At 41.1% G+C, this 23,866-nt stretch overlaps 1 protein-coding gene across 4 annotated transcripts in view; it reads right to left on the bottom strand.

Annotated features, from left to right (window-relative positions):
- Positions 1 to 21,905, bottom strand: part of LOC110974595 (ecdysone-induced protein 75B, isoforms C/D-like) — a 155,789-nt gene extending 133,884 nt beyond the window's left edge. The window contains exons 1-2 of one of the 4 annotated variants that reach the window (XM_087140319.1): positions 21,572 to 21,905; positions 13,751 to 13,870 (exon numbers count right to left, since the gene is read on the bottom strand). The gene's annotated coding sequence lies outside the window, so the exon portion shown is untranslated. Of the gene's footprint in view, positions 1 to 13,750; positions 13,871 to 18,040; positions 18,200 to 21,571 lie in introns of those variants that run through there. The other 3 variants (XM_022226356.2, XM_022226359.2, XM_022226358.2) reach the window with 3 other exon arrangements.
- Positions 21,906 to 23,866: the final 1,961 nt, after the last annotated feature.

Raw genomic sequence — 23,866 nt, 5'->3', positions numbered from 1 at the left:
GTCCTTCCTGAATGAGTCCTTCCAATCAACTGCCTCTGTATGGCAAAAAGCACTGATCAGCACCACATTTACACTCCCTACTCGCTACGTTGGTAATGGCACAAAAACACGACCCCCCTCTATCCATCAACACTCATGACTAAAGTGTTCCACATGTTCTTCATTTCTCACTATTAATCCTAGGGTCCATCTACAATTTTACAAGAGTACAAAAAATTGTTCTCTCCAGCACCTTTCCCCTTCTTCCAGAACACAAATGGAAAAGAAAAAAAAAATTCTCAGCTGGAATATTTCCAACAATTTTCAAAGCGCATGGCCATTCATGACCCTCCTGGGCCCCTCTCCCAGCAGATGGCTTGTTCACTCCTAAAAATGACAAAATAATGGGAAACCCCTTACAAGTTACACATGAATATATTTAAATGACTCAAGAAAGTCCCCTGGTTTATGAATCATGCCTGCCTTCTTACATCTCCTGGGAGTCAGTGACACAAGCACCGGTATGCAACTCTATCTTATCCAACATTCCTCTCCCCTCGGAACATAGCACGTTTCATCCACATGCACATACCGGTACTGACAACAGTATTCCTGTAGGTTGAGAACGCAGCTAACTTCAGTTCCATACCAAGCAGATATACTGGCACTATAGTAAGTATACCCCCAGCAACCAGTAGGAAGCTGTTTGTGCCGTCTGGCCATGAACCCATGACCTGTAGAAGATAACCCAATGACCCCACTCCCAGACCCCATACCAAAGCCAAACATGAGGTACCCAGGGGCTTACAGCAATGTGGGTAAGACTGCAATTTGAAAAGGAACCAATGTGGCATATGTGATGGATGCCACTGCCGCATTTCAGCCAGGTTTCCTTTAGAATGATGGTGTACCAGCTACTGTAGCACATGGAAAAATGCAAATCATTCAAACATGATACAGTACCAATTTCCTCCAACTCCAGTAATTTACAATGTACATGTAAATGGCTAAAGTTTATGTACTGGTACAACAAAGCACACCTTCCATTGGTGTTTGCTCATTAAAACACCTGTTCAAACACTAAATAGCTGACATAGTACAGGTACATGATTTACATGTACATGTAAAAGTAATGATGCTTTTAATTCAATTGGTCAATTCAATGTTGTTGGTATTCAACTGGAGGTCAAGATCTCCCTTGTCTCCAGATTGAAATACCCTTAACATCCCCGTCCTCCATTCCAAACCTCTGCCACAAAAGAAGGAAAACAAGTCATAAAATTACAAAAACACAATTACAACCAAACATATCCATACATGTACATACAACATTTCAGGCTTGCTCAATTAACCAATGAGCAGTAAAACCAGGTCAGTCCACAGAGCAAGGAGGGAACAGAAGCTCTTTCAAAGTAGTTACCAATTCAGTTTGGTTGGTACACGGTGGTTTTGGGTTTCAGCCCCACAGCCAGCCAGGCAGATGCCCTTTCATCAGGAATGCACAATCAATACCAAGTATTCTGCAGGCCAGGGACAGCATGCCGCCATCTTGTCTACTGACCCCATTTGCTGTTGCGGACAGAAGATTTTTTTTTTTTCCTCTCCCCAACCAAGCAACCTTATCCCGGTGCAAGCTTGCTCCCAGTTACGCTGTGCTCCCCCAGGAACAGATCTGTCGCTGCCTGGACCGCTGCCGATGAAATTATAACTGTTTTTGAAGATGAGGGATGGCCAAGATATTACCATGCACGCGCACGCATTACAGAGAGGCTTATTAAATCGTCAGCATATGAGGCTTGAAAGCACTAGTAATTGGTAAATAATTCAGGCAAATCTGTCAAGGAAGCCACGAATATGAAGAGCTTTCTCTGACAATCATGATTATCCTCTTGAACTTAGACTGCACCCTGTTTAGATGAAAAAAGTTGTAGACTTTGCAGTGTACGTATATTGTACTTTTACTATTGATCCAGAAAAAAAAAACTGTTTCAAAAAAAAAAAAGCCACACAGAAAGCAACAAATTTTATCTAATTTTTACATCACCATATCTCGCCCTTAACACTGAATTAGAAATATACCTTTGTTGCAGGTCTCCCGCTACATACACACAATTGTGAGGGACAAATATTCATTAGAAATGGAAATCAGTGTTGCACTGGTTGGTCTCAGGAGTCAGGCCATTTTCTGCAGTCTCAGTCAATGTTTCAGTCTCAATCAAAGTCTTAGTTTCAATCTCACAACGGTCCGCCTTGGTCTAAAAAAAAATCCAGTGATCTCCACATCTACTGTCTCAGTCTTGGTCTCATATAATCATGGTTTTACCCTCAAGACTTGTTCAGATCACAACCAAATTTGCCCTCTGTGGCTTTGCTTATCTGCAAGCTAAATTACACAGTTTAGTCGTCCAAACAGAAATGACATCTAAAATTTTCAGGCTGAAGAATTGAGAGAGAAGCTGGAATGAAGAGTAGTCAATCCATTGGACCGGTACCCTCTCACAGTTCAGTAACTCCAGCTGTCCGCGTATTTCACTATTAGACATCATACAATGACGTACACCAGAGCTTGCACCACAAATGTGACACACTAACTTCAGTTTGCCAATTCATGCTGGTTTCACACCTCCAAGTTCAACAAGATGAAGTTTGATTATTATCTTAATTCAAACAATTTCAAGATTCTGCAATGTACGCAGTTTGCCAGGCTGCCATGTCAAATACATGCGCTGTTCAGTTTGGAGAGCAAAGAAAATTGGTTGGGCGGCTGTAAACGAAGCAGGAAAGTTCAAGCAGAATGTAAATATGGCTCACAGATATTTTTTGGGACATGAGAAACTTTTGCATCCACTTGCCACCAAAAGCATGAACAGGAGCACGACTATGTTGCAAAAAAAAAAATGAGGGGGGAGAAATCCAAATGCACCGGTACTCTGACATTCGGGGAATGTTTGTTGGAAAATGCATTAGGGTGATTCCAGAAATTCGTATCCCTGTCACATATCTCACATATGATTTTATAAGTTCACAACACATTTTCTAATTTCCAAGAGTGATGAATTAATGCAAATTACCTGCCAAACAAATAGTAATAGTCTGAAATCAATTTCGGTGATATTTCCATGTTAATTAAATAACAAAGCTCAGATGTAACAGGGACATAAAAATGTCATGTACATGTTTGTACTCATAGTGTGCTTAACAAATGTACAACAGGTGTTTGTATGTACATGTACATCTGCATACATGTGCACATCTCTCAACACTAAAAGGAAATTGTAATGCTACTGTAAAGGACTTTTCTAGCTATTCCAACCCACCCACAGACAGGTATTGGTTGGTACATGTATATGGAAGGTGCAAATTTGTGCAGTAAAATAAAGCAGGGTAACAAGGAGGTAGAACTCCCTGTGCCTTCTGTGGTACCGTATATCTGCACTGAACGTGTACCAGTACGGCTACTGTGTGAACGCATCCCATTCATATCAATAAGCCATTTGCGAGTTAAATTTGCATATGCAGCAAGGTATGAGACAGAGAGAACCCCCCCTTCTTTGTGTTGGTCATTGTCTCGCAGGAATCTGGGGAATTCCTTTCAGACATCTTGGGGGGGATGTGTTAAGTAACAATAGTCTGGAATGTGTATAGGGATTGGACATGTTGGGGGGTACCCCTCGGTCTCATTTCTTGCTGGGTATATAAATTTGAATAAAATCTGGTACACTGAGTTCTTTAAATTCACGTGAACATAACAACTTGAATTCCCCGTACTAAAACCACTGTTGCTATACCTCGTGATTCGGGGCAAGCCTTTGCTTGGTTATACAAGAGACGCCTTGCAACAATACACCGTTCTCAATAGATAAGAACGGCACAAAGGAACCAGTCCATTTCAGAGATGGAGGTTGCTATGCAAAAGCTTGCCCCGAATCAGGAGGAATAGCAACAGTGTCTTTAGTTTGGGGAATTCAAATTATTACGTTTCTATGCAATCAGATAACACAGTGTACCAGATTCTATTCAAATTTAACTCGCAAGTGGCTTATTCCTCAAACATTCCATCTGAGATTTGGCATGTATACAGGTGGATACCAGTGGATACCGGTACTATACATGCAGGCAATGTCTCCATTCAGTTACAGAGTTCGCCCTCACCGATCCCATGTGGAAGTCTTCCAGGCACTTCCTGTATAATGTACGATGTTTGATGAACAAAAAAAGGCAATGGCGTCATCGAGCATCACAAAAGTGGCACGCCGCTCTCATAGCCAGCTCTTTATTATGTGATGTATCATATGACATCAAGCATATCCAAAAACCTGACAGAAATTAGACAGGGTTCATTTTGTAAGATAGTTCATATTAATGTGACATCTTTGAAGCTTACGCTTCACGGTCAATAATTGGATATGCTCTAATTCCCTTGTACAAAGTGGACGTGAAGGGTAATTGCTAGCTGAACTTTTTGAGGGTAAATTTAATGTTCTCTTGGGCAGGAATGCAATTGATTTGATCCTCAGGAATAATGGAGACCACATGTACTTAACTGAGGTCACTTGAAAGAGAAAAGGGATTCGTACCAGCAATTTGCAACAGTAAACTGTGTCCCACTAGCACTGAGTTTATCAAGCAACAGAAGTACAAGCAATTGGCTTTCAAGGTACAATGTACACGTACAATTTTAAGCATGCTTTAAAACCAGAATGGTTTCTTCAAGCAAAAGTTTCCTACTGTATTTGGATGTTCAGAGTGAACACCAGTACACTGTACTGGTAAAATACCCGTACAAGTACATGTACTGTACATGTATGTTCTATATACGTGTAATTTGACCCTTCTGTTTGGAACACTATGGAAAATTAAAAAGATAGATACGAAACGGTGACTGACTAAGGACATGTATACATGTATACCCATGCACCTGTGTTGCTGATTAACAGACTACTGCCGTACCGTTACCCACACATGTACATGTATAATTAATCACTGTCAGCTGCCACTACCAAATAGCAAATTATTTACAGATTTGGCTAAAATCCTGAGTAACTGGGAAGACAACATTTGGCCATTACTGCACGACAGAGTGTTTGTCTGCAAAATGAAGCATTAAATGCAAATTTGGGTTACTCTTCAAAATTTCCTGGCTGGAACCCAGAATATGCCCCATTACCATGAAGCAAAAAGAATTCAAATGAGCAGAAGAACCTGACAATCAAACATCCCACCAGGTTCCGGTACCAGGGATACTGTCAATCTTGTTCAAAATCAAATCATGAATTCTACCCCCCTCCATCTCCGGCCAGTGGATTCCAGACACTGAGACACCCAGGGGATACAAGCCGCTTCTGAGAGTCTGTATGCATGCTACTTAATGCCCTCCTCAGCTAAGGCGGCAAATAATGTTGAATGGGATACTTGAGTATTCCTGGGTAAGACACAGGGGCTGGGACCCAGTCAATACAGCCAAGCACTTTGCATAACATCCCGACATCCGTTCCCTACTCCTTCCGGCTCTCTATGGCCATTTATTCAAGGGTGCAACAGGAATATCAATGAGGAGTGCGGGTCTTAGACCCCTGACTAAGATAGGATACACCTGCACTTTTTCTGGAGCTGGCAGGTTGATCAAGACAATCAATCCAATAAGGTCCAGCAGCCAGAAAGTTACCACTCACACTCAAATTCCAACCAGGACTGCCCTCTGTCGGGGAGGCTGCAGACTCAGTAGACTTTGGGGAATAATCTGCTATGGTGCTACCTACGTGTACATGATAATTACCCTGTCCCACTTCTCTCCTCATCTACAGTACATACATGTACAGTAACACTCTCGCTCTAAAATCAACCAAACGGTTATATTGCTCCATCAGTATTGGGCACTCAACCACTGAGAAAGCCTCTCTCAATGTTTACATGCATGATGTACAGTATGATGTTATCCTTTCTGTCTGAATGGTTCAAAACTTCCTTTTGTACCCACAGAGGTACACTGTATAAATCCCCAAACCCACTCTCAATATTTCTGTCTTGCATAAATAAAATCCCAAACCCAATTTCAATATTTCTGTTTTGCGTCAGTCTCATTTCACACATGTTAAAACAGTACCCAAAGGCTCGAACACATTTTGACACATACGGTTCTGAAGATAGACTAGCCATCTAAAAACCGATCTACAGTAGAGATGTTGACAGAAAAAGAGTACCCGAGGAATAAGAGGTGTTTTCTTTCCAAAGTGAATCGGCAGAATCTGAAACACACGAGGTCAAATCTTGTGTGTTGGGCTGGTGATGTCATCCTGAGACATGTTGTACAGCAGGCATGCACCAATGCTTGCCCGGTAGTGGTTTGTTGCAAAGTGTTTGGATGCAACATGGATGATTTATATTGTGAAGATGAAACTTGCATAATATCTGGCAATTTGTTACTATTATTGTGAGAATATTTTGGGCACATTTATTCTGAAAGAAAGAAGTAAAAGTCATTGAAAGTTGTATGGTAGGCAACGTTGGTTGAGTAAACAGAGTGCAGACTGTGTTCGTCCATGGTATATGTCAGTAAGCAAACACAAATCCACCACGTGTCTAGCAACAGACTAGATATACATGTACATGGTGTAACGCTACCGAGACAACTGTTTCTCATCGGCTGCTTAATCGGCCTTGTTTTTAGTCATTTTCCCAGTCTCAGATTGTGAATATTTTTTCAGTCGGATTGCAGCTCAAATAGTCCTCAAGTTCTCATAAAAGGTGGTTAGGACCAGTAGTCCATCGTGTGCAGGAGGCACGACACAAGTATATTCACAATTTCAACTTTTTAAATTGGACATTCAGGATCGACGAGAGTGACAATGACATTTTCTCTGGTTCTAGATCGGTTCAACCAGTTCCAGGTCACTTTAAAACTTCTTTCGGCAAAAAAATCAATTAAAAAAAATCCAATTTCAGCATTCTGTAACAAGTTGAATTTCAACTAAAGAATAGTCTGTTTATTTTGAAAATTAATTCATTCACAATTCCAGGGAATTTAAAACTGAGAAGATTCAACTCAGTTGACAAACTCATTACGTCACATACGAATCTGTTTGGCGTGTGTAGATGAGTTCACTGCACCATGTACCAGTACATGTAACGTGTGTACGTGCTTGCGCAATCCAAAACTAGTACATGTACAAGCATATGTTATACATGTACATGTATATATTCAGCTTTTGGAAATTGTCATAATGTTGATACTCTAAACTCCATTTTGATTGGACAGGCATTCGATGCAAGAGATTAAATTTATGTTGAGTATGAAATAAATGTATGCAGACCTACTTGGCATCCCACATACTGACATAGCGAGGACCGTTCTGCCCTGTCATTTTATTGTTGATTTTTTGGTTCCCGTATTTTTTGTCAAACCCAGTGCATGTCAAAGTGTAAGTCAGAAATCTGACCAAAAGTTCTTAGAAATTTTATAAAAATTAAATTTGCACGAGGAGCTAACATTTTAACTATAAAAACAGCACCATCCTCAAAAAATGTGGTTCCGGGCAACGCATGTACATGTAGCTTTTCTTTTCCAGCGATTTGGATATGAGGAAACAGCTGGAACGACTGCATGTGCAGGTGTCTTCTGCATGTAAAATCCCCATGGTGTCACCCACATGTAAAAAATGAGAAATGGCAAGATCCCAGAGTGAAAGTAAATATGGATACGATAACGACGCCAAGCCCTAGGCTTAGCGATGTGCGAACATGGCCCCACTGAAAAGCACTGCTGCTGCACGCATCGTGCAATCGGCAAGGCAGTCCACGTGCTTTCCCCTCATCACTCTCTGAAGTTACATGTGACTTGCTTCTGAAGGCGTTGGAATTGAGAAGCTTTTTAGAACTCCGTGGTAGGAAAAAGTCCAAAAATCCTGCGGCAGATCACCTTCGTTCATCATCAACCACGGGGTGTTTGGAAATCTAGACGAACGTAGTGCAGGTGCAAGTCAACGTGAATGTAAAGAACACATCACGCAGACATGTCGGATATGTTGGACAGCGAGAACAACCAAGTCCAAGTTTTGCAGGCAGCCCTGTCCAAAGCCATCAAATATGCAAAACCTGGGTATTTTGTTTTCATGGTAAAAATGCAGAAAATCACATATTAAATAAGCTGAAGGATGCAGCAATCAGTGAGTTAATGAGAACGTGGCATTTTGAGCTTGCGTCTACCATGGCACTTGCATGACTCGCAGGATGATGTCTCAGGGTCACTTGCATATCATTAATATATGTACGTAATGAGTGTTTCTGAAATCGGCGACACAAGCCTTTGCGGCGGCATTTTTTACATTTCTTCCACCACAAATAGGAAAGCTGTGCCATTTTTCATGTTTAATTCATAAGATGGTTTTGTTATACGGTTTAACCAGGCTCAAGTCACGGAAAGCTGGCTTCCGTTTTAAAGTCCATGTATGTACACCGTACAAGTAGACTGAGAATTTCAAATGCACACGAAAAGCAAGAAGCAATAACAGCTGACCCGCATTTTATCTCAATTGTTCAATAGTGTTTACTGACAGTTTTATTCCTGTTTTATACATGTATTTACTTCTAGATGTGTGAGAAATTCCTTGCAGCCTAACTGGGCAAGGTGTGGAAATTCTGTTCATTTAAAAAACCCTGAAAACATTACAACATGAGGCCTACATGTACATGTACCGGTACATCTTCCTTGAAGTGGTCAAACAAGACAGACTGGTTAATTGCAGGAAACTTGTTGGAATATTTGTCAACGAGGTGTTAATGGACCTCAGATATTACCTTGCTCAAAAGCTATTGAAAGGCTTGGCAAATACTTCAACTCTGTGATAAATTGATTTACACGTAAGGAGTTCAAAACACATTAATTGACATGACAGCCCGTTCCTTCCCTCCGAGTGATTTTTTGAAAATCTGGTCCCTTCAAGCTGTACTGAAGGACAAGGCAAACACTCCTGCCTTCCCTCGCTACAGGCTGGAGATGCTGAGGAAGACTTGGCCGGACCATTCTCTATGGTTTGACACTCTTTAATGTACGGCCAGGCTTCAGTTCATCTCTCCTCATTTGGGATGCATGAGATGTGGGCCCACTAATGCGGTGGTGCGTGAGGGGAAAGTACTGATACAAGCCAGCCGGGCCCAGCAAAATCTTAATATTGCCTCGTGCACAGGTACCATACTACACCAGACATTTTCCATTACACAATTCGGGTCTGCATAAATCTGTCAACTGATTGGTGGATCACTGATCACGTCACTGAATTATTCGTTCTATTCAACAATACCCATTGAATAGAACTTCACTTGACCGGTTTCCATCCCCATTCCATATAAGCTCTATTTAATTCCCAATAAGAAAGAGAAGGACAATGTAGGGATAGATACAATCGACTGGTAGCAATGCAGAGCACCTGTACCAATGGGTGGAGCTTCAGATACAAATCTGTTACTTGCAAAATGGCAGACGTAAGCATGCGACACCCATTTGTTCTAAGAGGAGAGGATGTATGTTACAAATTGGTGCAATGGTAAGAATAATTTCATGAGGGGACCGATGAACTGTTTCATTCCATTTGGCTTCACCTCGGTGGAATGGAACACTTCATCTGTCACCTCATGAAATTATTTTTATCGTTGCACTTACAAACTTACTGTATACTAAGAGACACAAAAGCGAGACCTATTAATCATTACTTGGCTTGCTTCTTATAGTCCAGATAGCTGAACCCAGGCACTTTGACTCATTTTCCTGGCTTCATGCTTCGAAAGTTCTGATCGTTTTTATTTTTCTGTCCTGCTCAGTAAGTCATATTTATTCTTGCAACTGTTAAAAAAATAATTTACCGTTTTTAATCTGTATATCATGTTTTCATGTACATACATGTTTGAGTCGCACAGTATCTTCTCAGATAGTCAAATCTCGTTATATGGTACATCTTTTACTTACTGTTTGTAATCTAACCGCCAAGCATATTGTTTGGCTTGCACTACTCAGTACTACAAAATACTAAGCAGTAGTCTGAGCATGAAGGACCTAGCACTACAAATTACTACTTCTGGCTAACAGCGCGTTCCCACTTGAATTGGGAAAAGGTGGATCTTGATCCAGCATTTGGTGTGATCATTATCTTACCGCAACGAAACCGCAAGTCGCGTTCCCACTCGCGCTTGATCCACCTTTTCGGACGGAAATGTCGAGCCCGAAAGGTCACTGAGTTCGATATTGCGCATGTGCTAGCTTGCTGAGCGTGCGCTCTGTGGCAGTGTGGCATGCTGGGGCAGCATGCCTGTGACTCTGCGGTGTTTTGGGTGCGTAGTTCTACTGACGTGACGACCTTGAATCAGACCGAATGTTCAGCCTAGTACGTTGTCTCTTCAAACTTTGCTTCCGTTTTTGATACTTTGTCACACGCTGCGGGCTATACGCTAACAAGGAATTAGTTTTTGATAGAAAGCAAGTGAAATTACACAAATGAAAAAGGTTAAGAAACGGACGAATGCGCAACGAAAATTGTGAAAGGGCAAGGCACACATCGCAGCATGCATGCATTGCGCATGCATGGTGACACGTTTTGCTAGCCCGTAGTTCAGCGGTTGTTTATTGTGCATGCTGTGCACGTTAAAATTTCACATGAGCTACACGCCAAAAAATGTATTTCTTTGTTCATCAGACCGCAAAAGTTTCGCGCCACTCGTGCACGGACGGATGTTGACAGGTCAAATTGCCGGATCAGATCCACCTTTTGCGTTCCCATCTGATCGTGATCCCCCAATTGCAGGATCTGATCCACCAATTGGGGGATCTGTATCCTGCTCCGAAGGAGGATCAAGAAAGGTGGATCTGATCCTGATCCACCTTATAACGGTTAGCATTCCCACTACACACAATTGCAGGATCTGATCCACCAATTGGGGGATCTGACCCACCAATTGGGGGATCTGTATCCTGCTCCAGAGGAGGATCAAGAAAGGTGGATCTGATCCTGATCCACCTTATAACGGTTAGCGTTCCCACTACACACAATTACCGGATCTGATTCACCAATTGGGGGATCTGATCCACCAACTGGGGGATCTGATCCGGCAATTTGGCAAAAGGTGGATCAGATCCCCCAATTGGTGGATCAAATGGGAACGGGCTGTAAGTTACTTCCATTGTTACTTGTACATAGAACAATAAATTCATGTCCTCCTACAAGTGACAGGGCTGAATACTACATGTACATATTACTACTAGTAATTTGTAGTATTTTGTACATGTAGGTTTAGGGTTTTAATGATCTACAACATGATGTGAGGTCGCAGGTCTACGGACCTGCAGTGTTTGCTGTCCATAGCCCATCTGGGAGTAGTAATCTATTTTACACCGTGTGGTTTTATATTGTCCTGTCTTGTCTGATGTGTTGGCCAAATAAATATTAATTATAATAATGTTAAAGTGCCACTTGAACGACTTGTTTCGACCAGTTCTAACTTACCACAATAGAACAGCTTCACTGACAAAGCCCTCACAGCTTCTGGTCTGACATTGTGGAATACAATACCTGCCCATATCAGAGCTCTGGAAACTGTTTCATCCTTCAGAAAACAACTAATAACATATTTACTTGAAATCTAAATTTAAACGTCCTTATCATCGGTCGTTGTTACCCTTAGCACCATGATCTAGATGGAATGGCACGATAGAAATCCTGTATTATTATTCTTATTACAGTATGCTGGATTAGTCAGGATTCCCCCCCGTCATGAAATTTAGTTTACTTATTACAACATAAACGTACATTTATGGTACTGGTAGGGCACTGCTGATGCAAAAGACACATTGGATCTTCATGTCCCAGGATGCCCCTCTATTTTCAGTCTTTGTGATGGTCAATCTATTAGTGTTTCCTGACCATTGAGGGGTGTCATCCTACTGCCAATCACAGCATTGGGTGATTTTGTAAAATAGCGCACTACAGTACCAGTATGTGAGCAGTCCTTCGGTACATGTACATTTGCATGCTTCAGCCTTATTAAAAAAGACAAGCAAGTTTGATGGAGCTTGAACCCAAACAGGAACATTTCAGGCACTAATGAATTAAAAGAAAATCACATCATCAACAACTCCTACAATTCTTTATTCGCATAGTTTGTGAATGACCATGGTTCTCTTAGCGGTCATCTTTACAGTCCCAATTCTTCAATACAACTGCTTCTGCACTGGTACATGTAACTATTTCCCTACATCACACATGATCATCCCCATTATGATTGGAAACCAGTAGGAAGACAACGCGCTTACAAGAAATCATAAATGGGGAACAAAGGAATTGACAACAACATCTCCTCCCAGTGAAACACTGACTTCTCAGACCAAACAAAATGGCTGCCACTGCCAACAAATGCCCACCACAAGCCAAATGAGATCATCATTGAGTATACAATGAACATAATCTGCTAGGATTTGACAATACCAAATCCATGAGGCTGGACAAAAATACCATTACATTGTACTTTATGTCACATGAAAAGAGGTGTGTATATATGTATGTAATTACGGTCGGTCAGGAAACCACTTTTTTAAGGCGAGAATTTGCTGAGTTCCCAACAGCATCGTGCCCTGTACATGTACATGTATGTGTCAGGTCGGTCCCTATACAGGTATGTCTATCTACCGTAAAGTGAAATTTACCATTATCAAACACATCTTGCCAAACTGACAATATCTTCCATGACAGAAATAGTCAAGATTCCTTAAACAGCATCATGACTGGTAACAAGTTGCTATGTGATTTTCCCTTGAGACATGAGCAATCTCTCAACTCAACATGCTTTTTACTCAAGCCTACACTACGCACAAGGTTATGTAGTGCGCCGGCAAGCCCTGAGTTTCCAAAGTTCATTTTTTTTATCAGGCACTGAATTTGCTCCTATATTTTGCTTACATTCAGCTGGTTTCACAGTGAATCATATTTTAATTCACAGTGGATAGTTGCAGTGGGAAGTTTAGGGAGAAATGTGAAATGCAGCCCAGATGTGACTTTTCGTCACAATAAATCTATGCCTGCGCAGTATGCTACTGGAACTCAGATAGTTTACAACAGACTTTGTATTTGTCGTATGCATGGAGTGTTACCGTGCAAGTTTCATTCAACATTACTGTGTGGTGCTCAATAAAAGTTTTCATGCTACTGCTGTTATGCACCAGAAAGTAGAATTTTAAACAATTCCAAAAGCCGAGACGATAGAAAAATTGCCATGAAAATTACAGTGCTTCGCCTGAGGGCAAGACGGAGGATTCAAGAATTGAATCACATCTGCCTGTCTTTTCCTGACCTCTGCTAAAATGTGAGAATGGAAGCCTATTTCTTGGCAACTAACTTCTCCACAGGTGTTATGTGGGCAATCACATGTCGATCACACCCTTGTGACATTTTGGGAAGGGCTGAATGTACAAATGTGTTTTGAAATTGCCAAAATCTCTTCTGGAAAGCCATAGAAAATGCCCAAAATACTGAAAGTTGTTGCCAGATTTTGATTTAAAATTCAGAAACCAGTTTGTTCAACTGAAATTTTCCAAAACGAACCGTATTTTGTGGAGTTGAATTTTACAGGTTCTGGAAAATTGGGTTGAGTCAAGTGACCTGAACCAAAGGAATTTGTTTATTTGGTCTAACTGAGGAACTATTTTTTCATTTGAATTTCTGTGTTTCTCTGTATGAAATTCATGCAACAATGAAATATCAGAAGACTTTGTCAAGAAAAATGCCTACTATACCTTTTGCTTTGCTGGACAGCAAGATGTTCCTCACAAAACAGCTCTATGGCAGGTGCCTTAATACCATGAACATCCACAGACGTACATGTACCGATACATGTAGACGGGAAGACAGCAGGTCTAAACGAATAACACAATTTTCATCAATAGACTAACGGTAACACATGTTAAGTGAAAAAAAAAACCTGAGACATTTGGGGCAATGCCCTGTTAACATAAATTCTGCAAAAAAGAACAGAGTCCTTATTGGACCGGTACATAAGTCTCTTGACACAGTATGCTGAAATTAAATCCTTGGCATTAAAAACTTGTTTCAATAGCAAGAAAGGGCATTAAGATCATCTCAGATTAATCTTTGCTGAAGACCTCAATTAATCTTACTGACTATTTACTTGCACTTTCAAGGGAATCAAGCCTCAGTTTAGCCTGAACGGTACATGAAGCAACTGGAGAAAACTACATGTACATGTACATGTTTGTATTCTCAATTCAACATATATAACTACATGTACATGTTTGTATTCTCAATTCAACATATATAACTACATGTACATGTTTGTATTCTCAATTCAACATATATCCTGAAAAAAACCCTGGTGGATTTTGAAAGACAGGTGGAGGGAAGGAATATGACAGAGTGGAGTGATTGGGATGTCACAGTTACCTGGAAAATATCTACATGTACTTTTAAAATTTCATGTGAAGTGCATCATGTTCAAGTCTCACTCAAAAAAGAGGCCTACTGTTTTATACAATATACAATTTACATACGGTACTGTACAAGTTACCAAGTCTCACTCAAAAAGGAGGCCTACTGTTTTATACAATATACAATTTACATACAGTACTGTACAAGTTACCAAGTCTCACTCAAAAAGGAGGCCTACTGTTTTATACAATATACAATTTACATACGGTACTGTACAAGTTACCAAGTCTCACTCAAAAAGGAGGCCTACTGTTTTATACAATATACAATTTACATACAGTACTGTACAAGTTACCAAGTCTCACTCAAAAAGGAGGCCCTACTGTTTTATACAATATACAATTTACATACAGTACTGTACAAGTTACCAAGTCTCACTCAAAAAGGAGGCCTACTGTTTTATACAATATTCAATTTACATACAGTACTGTACAAGTTACAACATGAAAGACTCAACTTATTTTCCAATCTTCTAGAATTCATCCATCGTTCGAATGCCAAATGGCTTCCAGGACTTTTGTAACAGCACTCGTCTATGGCCACAGTACTGTTTGCAAGGTCGTGACATACTTGTATTGAATTCTTATCACTAAGTAAACTTTTTAAAAAAGGAAGTCTGATTCTCACCTAATCTTTACTGCAGATACATGTGCCGGTACTTTAAAAGCACATAGCCTACCTTACATGAATACAAACATTTTATTTGCTGAAATGTACAATACACGTGTATGCAGGTCTTAATGTACTACCGGGTACTTGCATGTACAGTGTACAAGTCAACCTTTTTTTTACACCTGTAAGATGTTAGCCTCAATGTCATGTCAATGAAAAAGAATGTTATTTGCTGGGGCAAATCTAATGGGGAAGGGGACAAGTGTGGTGCATGCTCTGTCCTCTCCCCCCCCCCAATAATAATAGTCTCCTGGTAACTGTGAATGAAAATACTCAGACCGTCTCCTCCCCCAGCTACCGCTACCCCTTCCCAAAGGGAATTCAATTCAACCTTGTACCCGGTACATGTAAAATGAAGCACAAGTTCACAAGTGTTTTCGATTAAGCTTCTTCCTACATGTATGTGTATTGTATGTACACAAACCAGTGGACTTTGCAATACCCGTAAATATGGTCAAAATTAGGCCAAGTGTTTATGACAAATTTTTATCGATTTGGTGTTCAAGTACACTTATTGTACATGTATAGATAATTTTCCTCTAGCTAACATTCATGTAAATTTATACAATGAACGATCTAAACAAGCGGTCAATCTTGACATCATCGTGTGGAAAAATGTTTCACTAAACTGTGCTCGACCAATTTCAATTTTGTACTTGAACATGTTCCACAGGTTGAATGTTTAGGCCCCCTAATGTGTTTGCGATTTCAGATTCTGTTCTTGCCCTCATGCCTTCTGTTATAAAGCCTTTATTTTGGAATGATTGGTTTTCAGGAAGTCATACAGGAAAATGTGGCTGCATAATTGCCACATCAATCAATCTGGTACTTCCAAGTCACAGAGTTGAGGGCCTGTTAGCAATGGTGCTGAAAGTAGTCTCCGATAACAATACATGTATGTTCTTTGTCCTTTTCACCGTTGACGGAATACTTGTACACACTAGTGTCCTACATGTACATGTACATAGCCCAAGAACAGTGGGGTTCGTCATCCCCTGCGGTTCGTGGGAGCATGGCGGACAACAAATCCCACCGTTCTGGGGGGTAGTCCTACATACATGTACAGTAGGTACATGTGGATGAAGTTTAATTATTTTTTTGTACAAGAACCCAGGGTTTAGTTGTTATCTACATTGAAAGGACCTCTTTGGCGACAGGCTTGAGGTGGTTTGAGGGGATTATCGCAAAGATCTATGGGTTTCCTTGATAAGCTCTAATTTACAAAATGTTCATTGAAGCCAAAACTGCGTATTCTTGTGTCAACGTTATGTGATCGACATACATGTATGTCTTTGCGGTAGCATATATCTAGACTGGCTCCAGGTCAAATTGGCCTGGTTTTGTTCTTCATCTCCCAACATTTTGAATGTACATGGACAAGGCTGTAGTTTCAACGTGTTATGATACCAATTTCCACAGATATCACACAGATCCAACTGTTTCCTTCACTTAGTGTAATGGATGGAACTAAATGTCAATACATGGAATTAGATAAGAATACTGTGTATCCAGTAACAAAACAAATTACGGAATGGAGTTATGACCGCAAAAACCTTGTTGATTAAGGACTTTTGGAAGTGTCAGATACAAGTTATGCATTCAATTACACTACATACACCTGTATATGGATGCATGTGAGAAAAGTTACATGAAAACTAGAGGACTGACTCTTGGGGTTGAAGATAATTAGGGAAAAGAGTTCCATATCCAGACACATTTTCCCTGCTAACTTTGACTTTTTGGGGAAATTTTATCACTTTTTGATAGCTACATGTTATAAACCACTCCACAGAAAACAAGTGATGACCGCATACAGAACTCTTCCCCACAGGTAGCCTATTTAGGGATTAATAACGGAGAGAGTTTCATATACAGACAGCACTTGAAGCCTTTTGCACAAACCTATGGAACATGTCGTAATTTTCTTACCCATATTTCACATTGTAGGACATGTTATCACTTTCTAAAGGCTGTTATAATAATTTAAGGGAAAATCAGTGTTTTCCATGTATAGAACACTTTCATTAACCCTAACAGTCCCAAATCCCCAGATTTCAATATTATTTTACATACACCCTTGGGGGTTAGGTTAAAAACTACACTTAGGGTCTACATGATTTTAAAAAATGCACCCAGTGATGAATATTTCATTCTGCGTTAAAATGCACCCAGTAATCATGTTTCATTCCGTGTTATATATAAGAACATGATGTGCTCACATTTCTGGATCTTGGTTGTTCACAAGCTTTTTCGCAAATACTGCATAGGTGATTTTACACAACGGTAGAAAGGCATTGTGGGAAGGAAACAGGAGCAAACATTGCTCCTTTTTTCCTTCCCACAATGCCTTTCTACCATTGTGCAAAATTACCCATGCAGTATTTGCGAAAAAGCTTATAATTTTTTTTTTTGCTTTAGCTAATCCTAATCAGTGTTGCTGAAATATAAATATAAATTACACGTCAGTCTACAAGACCAAGGCCAACTCTAATTGCATGAAAATTTAAAACGTGAGCAAATAAATTTTTGCTGTGCACCTGCACATGCCTACGTACCGTACACAAATTTACGAGCGTAGTCTACAGCCTACTGTACCTCTTTTCATGAACAAGAAACCACTAACGAAGTACAGGTAGAACTGTTATTTCTGTGGTCGTTTGTGGCAGTTATATTAATGTTTGACTCTTTCCTGAAAATGTAGGTCGGTCGGCATGCCCTATTGTACAGGCCAGCTGCACTTCGGTTGGGTTGCGTGCCGTAATCACGGTCATGGTCGCATTTACCCTCGCGCGCACGGCTGTCAGGTGAGGTGCGGTTTTCGCTGGCATCAAAATCCTTTTGTTTACACATGTGCCAACACATTTTGGGCGGCCTTTTTGCAAACCTGAAGAATTACAGATTACACTTACGTGGTATGCTGGTACTGGTCAGTTCTGGAGAAGCTCCGGTCGACGAAGTAGGTTAAAATGTCGAGAATTTAGGCAAGTGTGTACACCCTAACTCGTACAAAAAATGGTACACAGCACGCATATCTAGTGCGCTATGGTTGCGTTACGTTGACATGATGCACGTGTAACGTATCACACACGGCAGGCAAGCTCAGCAGCCGGCCTATACCATTTTACCCACTAGGGGAACCATGATTCTGCCGATCCGTGGTCGACCCGACATCTGGTTCGCGTCAAATTTCAAAACAAGTAACAAGTTTTTGTTTGTTTTCCCGCATTTCTTAAATTTTGCCTCGTTTTTCAATATTACTAAGGGAAATCAACCAAGACGAAAACGTGTTTACGCCGAATCATATGAGGCCAGTCACTTCCTTGGTTGTGCACAATGTCGGACATTACACAGATAATAAAGAACATTTTCTAAGTAGTTTCAAACAAAATTAGAAATGTTTCTGACGTACCAGATCTACATGTATGCCTTTTCAACATTTTTGCAACGACTGGCTTTCATTGAATGATGATAATTATACCAAAAAGGAGGTTTGAAGATGAAACTTTAATACCCTACTTATTGACACTACAAAATGCTTTAGGCTTCCAAAGCGATTATACTTCCATGTTTTCATCCTCAAAATATGCACAGAATGTTTACAGGTTTACCTTGTGTCAGTCAGAGTGAAACATCTGAATAAATGCCCACCATGTTATTGGTGGATCTTCGATCATGTGTCATTGAATTATTCTGTATATCCAACAGTGACCGTTGAATGTAGCCGTTGAATGTAACGTTGCACAGCGAGCGCGTGCGATTCCGCGCGCGGCAGTCACTGCTCTTCACACAAAGAAAGTTTCATTTTGTTGACACAGATTGAATGCTTCATCAAATTTCAGTCTGTCACCTCATTAAACGATTTTTTACAAGACACTCATACGCATTCATTTTTTCCCACATCAGGACGAGGCAGCCATTCAGTAAGAAATGAATATAACTTATATATATAATGGCGATCAGTGGTAAAAATCAGGTTTGGGTGACGTATGCAAATTAAACTGCGCCAACTTACATACTGTGCAACGGGCTTTTAATATTCCAGTGGAAACCATTTTTGGTATTGTTCATCAAACCTGTTTTATAAATTACAAAATAAGGAGGGCCTGACGTTTCGATCCTAGCAGAATCTTTCTCGGAAATGTAATTTCAGTAAGTATGATTTCGTAAACTGTAATTGTTGAATGGAATTGTATCAGACCTCAGAACCCTCTGAAATTTAAACTGCATGAAAACGACCGGAGGGCTTTCTAAACATGTACTACGTCATGCATGAGACAGTGGATGACATCAGATCTACATTTTGAAGTCCTTTAGATTAGTTGTCTCTTCCATGTCAGCTGGTATGGGAGATTCCACTTCCATTCTGGTATTATGTGTTGATTAAAAGAGAACTCCTTGCAATCTTTGTTGACTATAAGTCTTTTAAAATTGTTTGGATGAACATTCCTGGATTTTCAAATGTGAGATATTTCCTCCTTTGCGACTATTTTTGGAATTCGTATGGGTTTCAAGCCTCCATTTTAATTTTCCCCCAAATCTGGCGTAAAATGTTAAAGGACATGTATGTTGTATCACGAATATGGAATTCTTTAGTTTCATTTTATTCTTTCATTGACGCTTTCAAGTTCCAAAAATGAAGGGTCATCCTCACTGTCTATTTCAATATGGCCAACCATGTTTAAGGTCACCCGATACAGGTTCGTAAGTGTGACGTACATTCAACCATGAAACCGGAAGTTAACGCGCAACTCCAGCGTTCGTCCAATAAGAGCTGGTAATCAGTGGTGCGCGTATAATTGCCGTTTTCCAATACTCAACTTCTCCATCTCAGCCTTCGTTCCCAAAACCAATCCCCGATTGTGGGCCTGAAGCGTTTAAATTACTTTGGATTACTGTAATTTTTGGCTTTCTTGCATCTTGTTTGATGTTCTGTGGCGCTATTCGACTGATTACTGCGTTTACAGCTTAAACGTAAGTAAAAAAAAGAAAAAAAGTTGAAGCCTGAGATGGAGCCGAAGTTGAGTATTGGAAAACAGCCAATGACGAAGTTAACCGGAGTAATCCGAAGAGCATGCACATGTATTACGCAGCCACAAACCTGGTAGCAAATTTCGCTCTGCGTCGCCCAGTGCACAAACAGGGTTGCTGGGTTATGGGAAGGGCTGATGGCTTTGCACTATGATTGGCTATTTTTTGTACTTTTTGAACTAATAAAGTGTCGTGAGAATATTTTTGGCAATGAGGAAGAAAAAGAACACAATATCGAATTAATAACCCCCACACTGAGCGAGCTGTCGCGCCTGGCAGAAATTTGCCCACAGTGCTCTGCGCGTTGTTAGCTGTGACCCAGCGTGACGTATTTCGTTCACTGAAATCTGTGCAAGGCCATCAGCCACCTCCCCCCCCCCCCACGGCCCCAGCATCCTGTTCAGGCGCAGGGCTAGGGCGGCGAGCGAAGTAGCAAATGCCAATCCAAGTGAGCGATCCCACAGGACACTGTCGTCGAGGGTGGCATTTTTGGGGAGGCACCCATTTTTACAATGGGGCACTGGAATCAAAATAAGCAGCGACATGTGCAATGTACATGTACATTGTACGTAGGCTGTGTAGCCTATACTTAAATTTATGGAGGGGGTGGCGCCCAGTGAGGTACGGGGTTTACGCCGCGTGTTTCCAGTCCCTCTACCATTACGCCACATAGATTACCAGCCGTTTGAGGGACAAATATGTGGGATGAAATTTAAAAAAAAAATGATATTAGGGATATGTCACAGAAAGCAACAACCCTAGCCCCCCCCCAGCCCCATGCTCATGATGATGGCGCTGTTTATTGCAGAATCACCGCTTGATCACAACACCGCCCAATCCACAAAATCGGTGAAGGAGTCATCGCAAACATGAAAAAGAAACCCGAGAGGGAAATGCAAGGATTGGTAGCTGGCACATACATGTACATGTGTACATTCCAGAAATGTTGACCTGACCCCAGAGCAGGGGTCTGACTGAACGGTGTCGGTGTCGAACAATCTCTTGAATGGGAGCTCTCGAATGAATTCGTACGTTTGTAAAAGAAATTAAAATAATTTTAATGTAAAATTTCTAAAATAAGTAAGACATCTTCTAGTGGCTACCTGTTGGTTTTTACCTTAATTTAATACACAACTCCTAAAATTAGGTTGAGTTGTTCACGACAGTATTGAATTTACAAAACTTGAGATAACCGTGAATAACTCATAATTGACAGTTCGTGTTACCTCGCGTGTTATTATCTTTTGTTTGGTGATTAATTGAAAAAAAAATCAAAATCTAGTAGCATTTAATGATATCTTCCACGATTGCCCAATTACCTTCGTCCCAATTACAGATTTCTGCTGAAACCGTCCCCGCTAAATCGATCGTTCCTTTGTCTGTTCCGGGCGTTAACCTATGCCTCTACCTACCCCGCTGCAGTTGCAACACCATGGCGAAGAAAGGAGCATGGAGGAAGGTTTGTGTCCTTCCTCCGTGAGAGGAGTGATGGCGCAGACCTGTCCGTATCGGAGAAGCGGTCACTGTAATTCTATCTCGTGGTCAACACCCGTTTGTGCTTTCTTCAAGTCCTACTTCAGTGGTCCGGAATAGCAGCTACACAAGTGCAACGTGAACCACTCTCCCATTGCAGATGACGCCAGTGCCTGTCAGAGACGACCACGCTGCCTTGAAATTTTATCCTGGTCGAAGTGCAACCCAAAGAAATCTCAGGCGTGTTTATTGTCCGTCCAGCGCCCACACTTCACTGGGACGATGTGGCCTTATATTTTATGTTTGACGTAGATAGAGAGGAAGAGGATTTTTTTCAAAAATAATGGTTGAGAGTAGGGTAACATTTAAACCCAATGCAGGAGAGAAAAAAAACACGACTCCGCCTGTATCAAAGCATCCTAGTTTTTACCCGGCCATTGTGCTGCTTCCTATATTTCATTTAAAAATAAAGAAACAAAAAACCGACAGTGTAAACATGTTTTGAACTTTTGAATGGCGTATTCTATGACTGCAAAGGCCCGTTCTGCACCCCCCCCCCGCTTTTGACTGTAAATTCAGATGACAAATCCTTCAAAAGACAACGCCCTTTCGAAACAAATCCTGAGATGCTGATGATCGATTCCGAAGTCGCAATCTGAACGAGGCGAAAGGTGGCGCACTGTCAATACACGGTGCCCGCTTCAATGTAGGGTGTAGTCCACTAATTCAGGCCCCATTGAAAACAGTGTAAAATCAGCATTGTTCGGGGCCCAATGATATGCGTACCAACATCCCCGAGACATCTGAAACACACTCTAAATTATTGTATGCTCTATAGTATTTTACTATCTTTTCAATTTTCTGTGGGTTAACCGATTACATTTTGAGTTATTCCCTCAAAACAAAATTACCTCCCAAAAAGTGATTTGTCCAAAGTCTGCTTGCAGCCATTTTTCAAGTGACAACCCTCAACTTTCTCGGGCAATTAGGACTATTTTTCAACAGTAATTTTTAGCCATTCTGCTCTCAGATGAAAGCCCAAAGACCCAGGGAGCAGATTCTGGCAAAGATGTACACAATCTCCCGTTTCCAAAAGATACTGTGGGGGCACTTTTGATGCTAATGAGCTGGCCAGAAATTCTCGCTTGAATTAGTGGACGGCAAGTGACAACCCTCAACTTTCTCGGGCAATTAGGACTATTTTTCAACAGTAATTTTTAGCCATTCTGCTCTCAGATGAAAGCCCAAAGACCCAGGGAGCAGATTCTGGCAAAGATGTACACAATCTCCCTTTTCCAAAAGATACTGTGGGGGCACTTTTGATGCTAATGAGCTGGCCAGAAATTCTCGCTTGAATTAGTGGACGGCACCCTGTAGCTCGTTGTGTACCATCATTCATCAGAGCTATAGCGCCAACTTTACTCTTGGGAACCAAAAATGTGTGTAGTGCAGCGTGCAGCTATTGTGTTACTAACTGTCCATGTGCCCTGATGTATAATCCACCATTTTGGTTCCAAAGATTGAGACATTCATGTCGCAACAAAGTAAAAAAAACTTTGCTATCATTACTACTATACCACCCTCTCTGAACATGTCCGAGTCCACTGTGGCCAGCGTACACTGTCTATCCGGAAAGTGACCGCGACCGTTTCTTATCATAGGGTTGCATTTAGGTGTAAGTCGAGTATTCCAATGTGCATGAACGCTCCACCACTAACTTTCAGATGCTCAGGGCAAAGGTACACTGGTGTAACTTTCTAGAAACACTTGGTTACAGAACTGCAAGTCACAGCTCACGCGGAGTTTCCTTGCAGTTCCGTAAAGTAAGGGGCACCGAAAGCCGTAAAACGTACGGCTCGTACAAAGGGTTGTGTCCAAACAATGGGGGGGGGGGCCGGGGGAGGCACCCCCCCAGTTAGACCACTGGCTAATAGGAACCAGCAATTCCTTTGAGCTCTCATTGGACAAATTTAGTTAAAGTAGTCCTTTTATAACTGAGGGTCACCATGCGTTTCACGTTTCAACAATATTCACGGGAAACTTGGAATACTGAGATATTGCAAAAAAGTTTTTCCAATATTAAAGCATCGCGGGAAACGCCTTTCCCTGATGTGTATCTCAGATAAGACGTCATCCTGAGGTAAGATATTAGGCATAGCACCCTGACAGAGAGATTAGATAGACAGTCACTTATCGGCCCAGGCATAATTTGTGGAGAAGTTTACGCGTTGGAA

The sequence above is a fragment of the Acanthaster planci genome, linkage group LG08 (assembly GCF_054643075.1).
Source record: "Acanthaster planci isolate LZ-2023a linkage group LG08, COTS_SCS, whole genome shotgun sequence".
Lineage (NCBI taxonomy): Eukaryota > Metazoa > Echinodermata > Asteroidea > Valvatida > Acanthasteridae > Acanthaster > Acanthaster planci.
The sequence above is the reverse complement of the archived record's forward strand: the minus strand, read 5'-3'. Positions and strand labels throughout refer to the sequence as shown.